This window comes from Asparagus officinalis, chromosome 4 (assembly GCF_001876935.1).
Source record: "Asparagus officinalis chromosome 4, Aspof.V1, whole genome shotgun sequence".
NCBI classification, from domain to species: Eukaryota; Viridiplantae; Streptophyta; class Magnoliopsida; order Asparagales; family Asparagaceae; genus Asparagus; species Asparagus officinalis.
In genome coordinates this window covers 88162650-88173354 of record NC_033797.1, presented here as the reverse complement: position 1 = coordinate 88173354, position 10705 = coordinate 88162650, and positions in this window count along the sequence as shown.

The window sequence follows — 10705 nt, the reverse complement described above, 5'->3', positions numbered from 1 at the left end:
TCAAACACACAATATGATCATGGAGTTTGGTCCTTCCGACCTACGTCTCCGCTCCCCACTCCCGGGGAGAATTCCACTATCACAATGGGTTTTCGACGTTCACTCAAAAATGTTTACACCTCACAATTCGGTTTTCTACGCTCACCAACAAACGTTTGTAACTCACACTTGTAACTACACAAATACCATCTCAAGTGTTGACCTCTCATGTATCACCTTGCTCAAGTGTTCGGAATTACGATCTCTCCCTAGGCTTTACTACTGACCCTACTCCTCTTGGAACCTATCACGTCTCTCACCTCTACACTCCTCTTTGTGTATTTATACAATACTATGTGACCTCGCAAATTAGGCTCAATACAATAATTTGTTCTCTACAATGGATGAGAACTCTATGTAAGCTCACTCTCAAAGATACACTCCCCACAACTCAAATATACTCAATGTGATAATACTAAAAGCTCAAGGGGTGTGTGTGTAATCAATGAGAAAGAATCAAAACTAAACTCAATTATAAAATCTAATTTAATAAAACGATAATCAAATAAATGTAATATAAATAAAGCTAGAAATTGAGTTTAAAAAACTTCTCTATAGATCAAGAGAGAGAGAGATGGGATGAAGCTCAAACGCCAAAGGATGATCTCTTCTTCCTCTTGTGAAAATTTCTTCACAAACCAAACAAACTTAAATAAACTTTAAACACCCTTAAACTTGTTTTAAAACTCTCTTAGATGATATTTAGAAGTAAAACAATAGGGGGTATTTATAGGATGAAAACCAAAGCCTAAAAACCAAGAAAACCCAGCATAAGGAAAAAAAACCAGAAGGCTGAAAAAACTAGCCGTTACAAGCGTCAGTCGACTGACGAGTTGGATCAGTCGACTGATGAGCTGACCGTTACAGTTAGCTCACAGCACATCAGTCAACTGAAGACCTCATCAGTCAACTGATAAACTCATCGGTCGACTGATAGTTCATCAGTCCCAAAAATAAAAACTTTTAGCAATTACAGACGAGTGCATCAGTCGACTGATAAAATCCATCAGTCGACTGATAACAAGTTATCAGCCTGAAATGAACAGTAAAACTAAACTTTAAACCTCTTTAAAAAATAGTAAATAAATTCTAAAAAATATAAAATCTTGGGGAATGCTTGTAAACATGAAAATGAACATGTTAAAAAAAAATTTAGAATTACACTTCCCAATTGTGAAAACTCGTTATTTTGCAAAATAGTCCAAAACATAAAAACACAACAACACATGTTTTTTTGACAAAATGACTTAAACAAACTCTAGGAACATTTTGTATGGATTTATTGACTTAGAAAAAGATATTAAATGGTGTAATTGAGTCTATACTCCATAAACACATAATTTTGCAAATAAACGTCTTTAATCTATAAATGAAATCATATTTATTTACATGTATAGATGTGAAACAAATACGTATATATATAGCTATATCCATATATTTCATATATATATATATATATATATATATGTATATACATATATATATATATATAAGAAAACTATAAAAACAAAATACGTGTGTGTGTGTATATGAGCTTAAAGTACTGAACACACATAACATAACATCTAAACTATTTACCCAAGCTTGATATTATCTTCATTGAGCTCTTCTTGGTAAACTTTATGGATGAAGCTTGAAAAGTGTATTACTTCACTCCACTATTCCTTCCATCCTCTAATGGATATGATTATGAAAGCGCTATCCATCCATCCTCCAACACATTATTTGTCTAGAATAAATAAGAAAACACAAACACTAGACGAATAATACTAGTCATAAATTGTTTGTTAAAACATTATCAAAACAAAAAGGCTAATAATTTTAATTCGATTGTCACACATTAGCAATAAATACTAAAATAACAATTAACATTCGACATTAATTTGAAATTTAAATAGAACAAGGACTCAGATGCAAAAAATCTCACACTTCCTCCTATTTCTTTGTATCCCTAATATACTTCGCCGGAAAGCAAAATCCAAAATCCATTTTTTTGTAAAGTCAAAAACTTTTTTAATCAGTCCTAATCCTGCATATTGCAACCCGTAGCATATTTCAATTCGCCATGGCGGAGTCCAAAACCTCTGTTGACCTTCTTATTTTGATGATGATTTAACAAATAATTTATATCTAATGTTGTTTGTCTAGTGTTGGTGTATTTCTATTTATTCTAGACAAACAACAAGTTAGAGGATGGATGGATTGTGCCATAACGATCATATCAAATGGAGGTTGACAGAATTATGGAGTAAAGCCTACGTAATTCAAAGTTAAAGATTCAAATTCAAGCTTTATCCGCAAGTGTACCAAGATAGAGTTTCGTTGAAGATCACAAGCATGGGTAAATTTAGTTTTAGGTGTTATATTATGTATGTTGGTACTTTAAGATCAATATAATATGCACACACATTTTATTGGTTTCTTTGTATATATATATATATATATAGATTTCATCAATATCAATTTTATTTAGTTTAATGAAATCATGTTTTAGTGCATTATATGTGTATTTTGATAAAATACTATATTCCCTATTTATAGACTTTATAACAATAGTTTACATCTTTTTTCAAGTCTATAAAATCATTTTGTATTGTTTCAAAACATGGTTAAGCTAAAATGTCAAAACTCATATGTTCACATTTTCATGTTTTGGACTATTTTACAAAATAATGATATTTTTTTTTTGGGAGGTCCTTTTTGAAAACTAGTTTTTGTAACATGTTTATTATCATGTCTACAATCATTTTCCAAAGTTTCATAATTTTTGGAGTTTAGTTAATATTTTTAAACAGGGTTTTAAAATCAGAAAACAACTTTCAAAACCTGTATTTTCATGTATCAGTTCGTGGTCGACCGTCACGGTCGACCGTGCTAATGTTTATCCCTCAGAAGCCAGCAAAAACTTTCACAGTCGACCGTGGCGCTCGACTGTCAGTCTATAAGTTTCCACGGTCGACCGTCACAGTCGACTGTAGCCTTTTCTGTTGGTTTCTCAGCTTCGAAAATCCCTCGCGGTCGACCACGAAAATCTCACGATCGACCGCCGATTGCCCAACGGCTATATTGGGTACCAAATTTCGATTCTGTGGGATTCTCTGCTGATTTATTTGGGGTTTTTGTTGCTGTTTTCTCTTCCTATATAAACCCCTCAAACCCTCCTCTACTAGACGTAACAAAGAGAATGTTTTAAAAGAGGTTTAGCAAAGTTTAAATCAAGGGTTTAAGTTTGTTTAAAGTGTGTTTATAAGCTTTTAAACATTTGAGTGTTTCAGTTTTGTGAATCAATTCCACAAGAGCTTGAGGAGATCATCTATTAAAGTTTGAGCTTCCAACTATTCTCCCTCCACCTCTTGATCTATTGAGAAGTTTTCTAAACTCTTATCTAGCTTTACATTTGCTTAATTATTTGATTATCATTCTTTAAAGCTAGTTTTTATATTGAGTTTTGATTTGATTATATTATCTCATTGTTACACACCCACATTGAGCTTTTAGTATTTACATACATATTATATTGGGATTGTGAGAGATTGTAACATTAAGTTGTGCTTAATTAAGTTCTCGCCTTGTATTAGAGAATAAATTATTTGTTGTTATTTGTTAGTGTTGTAAAGTTTTAGGTGAGCTAGAAAACTGAGTGTGAAGAGTGAACGTTGATCGGTGAGCGTTAAAAACCGACATTGTGAGTGTGAGGAGTTAATGTTGATCGGCGAGCGTTGAAAACTGACATTATGAGTGAGGTGTGAACGTTTATCGGTGAGCGTTGAAAACCAAAATTGTGAGGTGTAAACGTTATTCGGGTGAGCGTAGAAAACCCGGTTATGATAGTGGATTTCTCCCCAGGAGTGGGGAGCGGAGACGTAGGACGGAAGGTCCGAACTCCGTGATCATATTGTGTGTTTACATTGTTTATTTGCACACTATCACTCTTGTTTTGTTTATGTTTATTTCACCCTTGTGTTAATTTGTATATCCTTGCATATATCCCATAGTATATCTCATTGCTAGGATATATCTCTTTGTTCATATTGCTTATCCTAGCTTATATATATTATTGTATTTCATACTTGCTAGGATAACTTGTTATTAGTTTTAATTAACATAAAATCGGATTAGATTAGCATAAGACCCTAATCACTCCCCTCTAGGGTCTAACAATTGGTATCAGAGCTTGGTGCTCTTTGATTTAAGGTCTAATCACCTTGAGCTAAAGATCCAAGTTATCTTTTTATGCTAATCTTATTTTGATTGCATTTGTCTTGATTGCACATATATATTTTTATCATGGACATGAATTGTGCACCTTTGTTAGGCTATGAATCAAATGTTGCTCCTAAATTCATTAATTTTTCCTATGCACAATGGTCTTCTAGATTTAAACTATTTGTGCAATCTAAAAATATTGATTTATGGAGAATTATTGATAATGCTTATTGTACCCACTATGAAGAAATCCAAGTGGAGTAAAAATGACAAAAGATTGTTTATCATGAACAAGATTGTGTTAGAATATATGCTTAATACACTTGATTCTTCTATTTCTAACAAGCTTGCTCATTTTGATAGTGCTTACAAATTGTGGAAACTTATAGAAGCACATCAAGAGAATTTGGAGGCAATCCAACAAGCTTTGGAGCATTCTGCTTCTAGTTCATGTGGAGCTTCATTTTCATGCACACGGCCACTAGGCGATAGCCCTAGTGAGGTTTGCGAGTTCAAATCCATTAATGATTTATCTAGTGATAAACTTGCTTGTGCTAGTAAAAAATTATTGCATGCCTATAACAAATTGTATAAAAATTTTATTGAATTAAAAAGCAAGCATGTTAATTTAAAATCCGATCATGAGTTGCTAGGTTCCAAAGTTGATGTCATTACAAAAAAAAAAATACCTTGCTTAAAGAAAACAATGATATGTTAAATTTGGAAAATAAAAAATTAACCTCATCCATTTCTAGCTTAACTCATAAAAGAGATAATGCCAAGTTAGAAGTAAAGAACATAAAAAATGATACTGCTTCTTTTATAAATGACTATTTATATTCTACTTCTAATAAAAATACATATGTGCCTAATAATGAAGATTTGAATCTTGTGAATAAACGCATTTCATCTTTAGATTCAACCTTGAAAATATGCATTAATAATAATAAGAAGTTTATGCATATGTGTGCCAAGTCTAAGTCAAAATCATCTACTCATTATGCACATATATATAGCAAATTTTACAAGTGCTCTATTTGCGATCGCAAAAGCCATTTAGCTAAATTTTGCTATGATGCATACAAACATAAGAATTCTAATGCTCCTTGTGCGTCTCATATAGCTTCTTCATCTTGTACACTTACACATTCACATGCTCATTCTCACAAAGTTCATCATAAGACATTCACATGCTCATTCTCACAAAGTTCATCATAAGCATGCTAGTGTGTTCAAATGTGATCATTGTGGTCGTTTTGGTCATTTGGCCTCACAAAGTTCATCATAAGCATGCTAGTGTGTTCAAATGTGATCATTGTGGTCGTTTTGGTCATTTGGCCAAGTTTTGTTTTGATTTGAAAAAGAACTCAAATTTACCAAATGCTTCTAGTAGATCACATGTTTTTAAATGTAATGTTTATGGTAGGTTTGGACATCTTGCAAAATTTTGTTATGATATACAAAAAGCTTCTAAGTTACAATATGTTCCAAATAGACCATTGTTTAAGAATGTTTCTCATTTGCAAAATAATTTTAAAAAACAATCTTTATTTGCAAATGATTCCCGTGCACGAGCTAATGGTCCACAAAAATAAATGGATCTCTTTTATTGTACATATTATAATCGGAATGGTCATTTGAGTGATTATTGCTTTGACCGTGTTAGTGCACTACATGCACCTAAGAGGGTTCATAACCCTAATGCTTTGAGCTTAAAAGATAGGGGTCATGTCCTTAAATCTTTTGGTACCACAAATACTTGGGTACCAAAACATATTTGATTTTTAAACCAAGAATTTTAATGTTTTAATTTTTCTTTTTCTTGGTTTTAAAAAACGTGTTCTAAATTTTTTTATATGAAAACAAATTTTTTATCAAATATTTTGTTTTCATGATTATTATTTTTGTTTTTGATGAGAGGTTTGTGTATATATAACCCTCCGAATTTATTGGGTGTTTATTTCCAAATCTTGTTTACCGGGTACTATAAGTCCTTATATGGGTTAGAACAAGCCTAAGAGCTTGATATATTGTTGCCTCTCTTGCATTTTGTTAAAAATTTTATTTTGAGTTATTGCTTTGAATTCATTATATAAGCACAAATAGATGATCCAAATTTCAAATATGCTTTATAATATATTCTTTATGTGGTTTGATCAAGTTTTACAAAGAAAGTTTTCTTTATTGATCAAACATTATTTTTGGATTTACACTTTGATTTATGATTTCATTTATTGATCAAACATTATTTTTGGATTTACACTTTGATTTATGATTTCATTTGGTTGATTTGAAAACTTTTTACGTGATTCTCATGGGATTTACACTTTGATTTATGATTTCATTTGGTTGATTTGAAAACTTTTTACGTGATTCTCATGTTCTATATTTTGATTTCATAAATCTATTTTTATACACTAAATTTTTAAAATTATGTAATGAGACACTTCTTTTATATTAACATATTTATATATGTTCTCATTATCTTTTTTGTATGTGAGTTATATTTAGCATGTTTTTAATCTATTTTTTCTCACATATGTATGCCTTAGCATTCATTTCAAACATTCATGAGGCATTTTGATAGGAGGAGCAATTCCTATATCTTTCTATGTGTTATACTCACCCATGCCTATAGGTAGGGGGAGCTTTCGCTCTCTTTCATCCATATGGTTTTCCCCTTTTTGATGTTGTCAAATGGGGAGAAATATTATGAGTATACACTTCGTTGTTTATATGTATGTGAATTATAATTTATATATTCATTTCCTTTCATGCATATATCCTTTTTGTAAATTGTTTGTCATCATCAAAAAGGGGGAGAAAGTTGGCCTTCTTGTTTTGATGATGATTTAACAAACAATTTATATCTAATGTTGTTTGTCTAGTGTTGGTGTATTTCTATTTATTCTAGGCAAACAACGAGTTAGAGGATGGATGGATTGTGCCATAACGATCATATCAAATAGAGGTTGGCGGTATTGTGGAGTGAAGCCTACGCAATTCAAAGTTAAAGATTCAAGTTCAAGCTTCATCCGTAAGCGTACCAAGATAGAGCTTCGTTGAAGATCACAAGCTTGGGTAAATTTAGTTTTAGGTGTTATATTATGTGTGTTGGTATGGTTTTGAGTTTTCAAGTTTTAATATGAAACAATTGAATACAATTGAAAATACATTTCTTGTTTCATAATTACATGCATATATATGATTTCATCAATATCAATTTTATTTAGTTCAATGAAATCATGGTTTAGTACATTATATGTGTATTTTGATAAAATACTATATTCATTATTTATAGACTTCATAACAATAGTTACATTATATGTGTATTTTGATAAAATACTATATTCATTATTTATAGACTTCATAACAATAGTTTACATCTATCTTCAAGTCTATAAAATTATTTTGTATATATTCATTATTTATAGACTTCATAACAATAGTTTACATCTATCTTCAAGTCTATAAAATTATTTTGTATTGTTTCAAAACAAGGTTAAGCTAAAATGTCAAAACTCATATGTTCACATTTTCATGTTTTGAACTATTTTGCAAAATAATGATATTTTTTATTTGGGAGGTCCATTTTGAAAATCAGTTTTTGTAACATGTTTATTATCATGTCTACAATTATTTTTCAAAGTTTCATAATTTTTGGAATTTATTTAATATTTTTAAATAGGGTTTTAAAATCAGAAAACAACTTTCAAAACCTAAATTTTCATGTATCAGTTCGCGATCGACCGTCACGGTCGACCGCACCAATGTCTATCCCTCAGAAACCAGCAGAAACTTTCGCGGTCGACCGTAACGGTCGACCGTCAGTCTGTAAATTCCCATGGTTGACCGCCACAGTCGACCGTAGCCTTTTCTGTTGGTTTCTCAGCTTCGAAAATCTCTCGCGGTCTACCGCGAAAATCTCACGGTCGACCGCCGATTGCCCAATGGCTATATTGGGTATAGAATGAAATCTCGATTTTGTGGGATTCTCTGCTGGTTTGTTTGGGTTTTTTGCTGCTGTTTTCTCTTCCTATATAAACCCCTCAAACCCTCCTCTATCAGACGTAACAAAGAGAATGTTTTAAAAGAGGTTTAACAAATTTTTAATCAAGGGTTTAAGTTTGTTTAAAGTATGTTTATAAGACTTTAAGCATTTGAGTATTTCGGTTTTGTGAATCAATTCCACAAGAGCTTGAGGAGATCATCTATTGAAGTTTGAGTTTCCAACTATTCTCCCTTCACCTCTTGATCTATTGAGAAGTTTTCTAAACTCTTATCTATCTTTACATTTGCTTAGTTATTTGATTATCATTCTTTAAAGCTAGTTTTTATATTGAGTTTAGATTTGATTATATTATCTCATTGTTACACACACCCACATTGAGCGTTTAGTATTTGCATACATAGTATATTGGGATTGTAAGAGATTGTAACATTGAGTTGTGCTTAATTGAGTTCTCGCCTTGTATTAGAGAAAAATTATTTGTTGTTATTTGTTAGTGTTGTAAAGTTTTCAGTGAGCTAGAAAATCGAGTTTGAAGAGTGAACGTTAATCGGTGAGCGTTGAAAACCGACATTGTGAGTGGGAGGAGTGAACATTGATCGTCGAGCGTTGAAAACTGACATTGTGAGTGAGGTGTGAACGTTAACCGGTAAGCGTTGAAAACCGACATTGTGAGGTGTAAATGTTATTCGAGTGAGCGTAGAAAACCCGATTGTGATAGTGGATTTCTCCCTAGGAGTAGGGAGCGGAGACGCAGGACGGAAGGTCTGAACTCTGTGATCATATTGTGTGTTTACATTATTTATTTGCACACTATCACTCTTGTTTTGTTTATGTTTATTTCACCCTTGTGTTAATTTGTATATCCTTGCATATATCTCATAGTATATCTCATTGCTAGGATATATCTCTTTGTTCATATTACTTATCCTAGCTTATATATATTGTTGTATTTCATACTTGCTAGGATAACTTGTTATTAGTTTTAATTGGCATAAAATCGGATTAGATTAGCATAAGACCCTAATCACCCCACCTCTAGGGTCTAACAACCTCCTCCTCCTCCTCAACCTCCAATCCAGAATCCTCTCCCTCCTCCCGATCTCTTACCCTCGCTCTGCGTGCTCCGCGGCCGTCCTACGCCACCTCCGTCGCCTCCGTCACCCACCCCTCCTTCACACTCCGTCCTACCCTAACCCCTAGCCAGACCGCTTTTGCCTCTTCTCTAGACTGGCGGTCTCCTTCCATCACGTCAGCGGCCACCTCACGGGACCTTCGGCCTACTCGACCGGCTGGCTCTTCCCTTCCCTCACCCCCCCTTCACGCTTCCCGTCGACTCCCCTCCCAGACATCTCCTCCTCTCCAAACCCTCCGACAACCGAATAGAAAGTAGTGGTTTTTAGGAAGAATATAAAGTAGCGGTTTTGGGGGAAGGAAGTGTGGGATTTTTTGCATCTAAGTCCTTGTACTTAAATTAATGTTGAATGTTAATTGTTATTTTTTTATTTATTACTAATATGTGATAATTGAATTAAAATTTAACATGTAGTGTTTGTGTCAGGAACAAGTTTTGTTGTAGAATTCATCATAATTGTTTATCGATTACAATGAATACAGAAGAGCAAGTTTCGTGCTTTGTAAAACTACTCTTTACAACAAAAAATCAAATAAATTGCTCCTTAGAAACACACGTAGTATCGTTTTGGATCACTGCTTGCATGGGATCTTTGCCTGTGATGCGTTAGCCTATGGACCACCGAATCACAGATTCTGATTGAATCATGAAGGCTATTTGGGAATTCTTGCTCCGTTTAGAAGTAAGAAAAGAAAGTGAATATCTTTATCGATGTAAGATAAACACTCTTCTTAATATCAAGTTAAAGCTTAGATCTTAAGGAATTACAAGAACTCTAAAAAAAGGCTTGCACGTGATGAAGACTCTCTCTTTCTTGCTTGGAATTCACCAAATTACCTAAGTCTCTCTGCTTAATCTGCTCTAAAAATGCTCAGTCCTGCGTTGAACATCCCCCTCCCCAGTAATGGTCCTAGTAAGGTATTTATAGCCTTTAGGAACAATAACTACCATCAAAAGTTAAAAATAAATCATCTCAGGGAACTCTTATTTCTGAGACAGTTGTAACTGTCTTGGAAGCATGAGTTGCTTCTCATTTCTGAGACAGTTACAATTGTCTCGGAAACATGGCTCTCCTCATCCATTTTGTAACTACTTTAAACTCATTTTAATGCCATTATTTGGGAAGTTATTGACATGATTTCCGCTTGTAATGTCTTCCCCATGTTCAAACATGATCTTTGGTAGTTATGGAGCCACGTGGCATGCACAAATCTCGAGAAAACTACCATTCTTTTGTCCTTAGCTTCCGAGACAGTTGTAAGTATCTCGAAAACTGTTGATTCTCTTCATGCTACTGAGATATGTTTTGTGCCTCA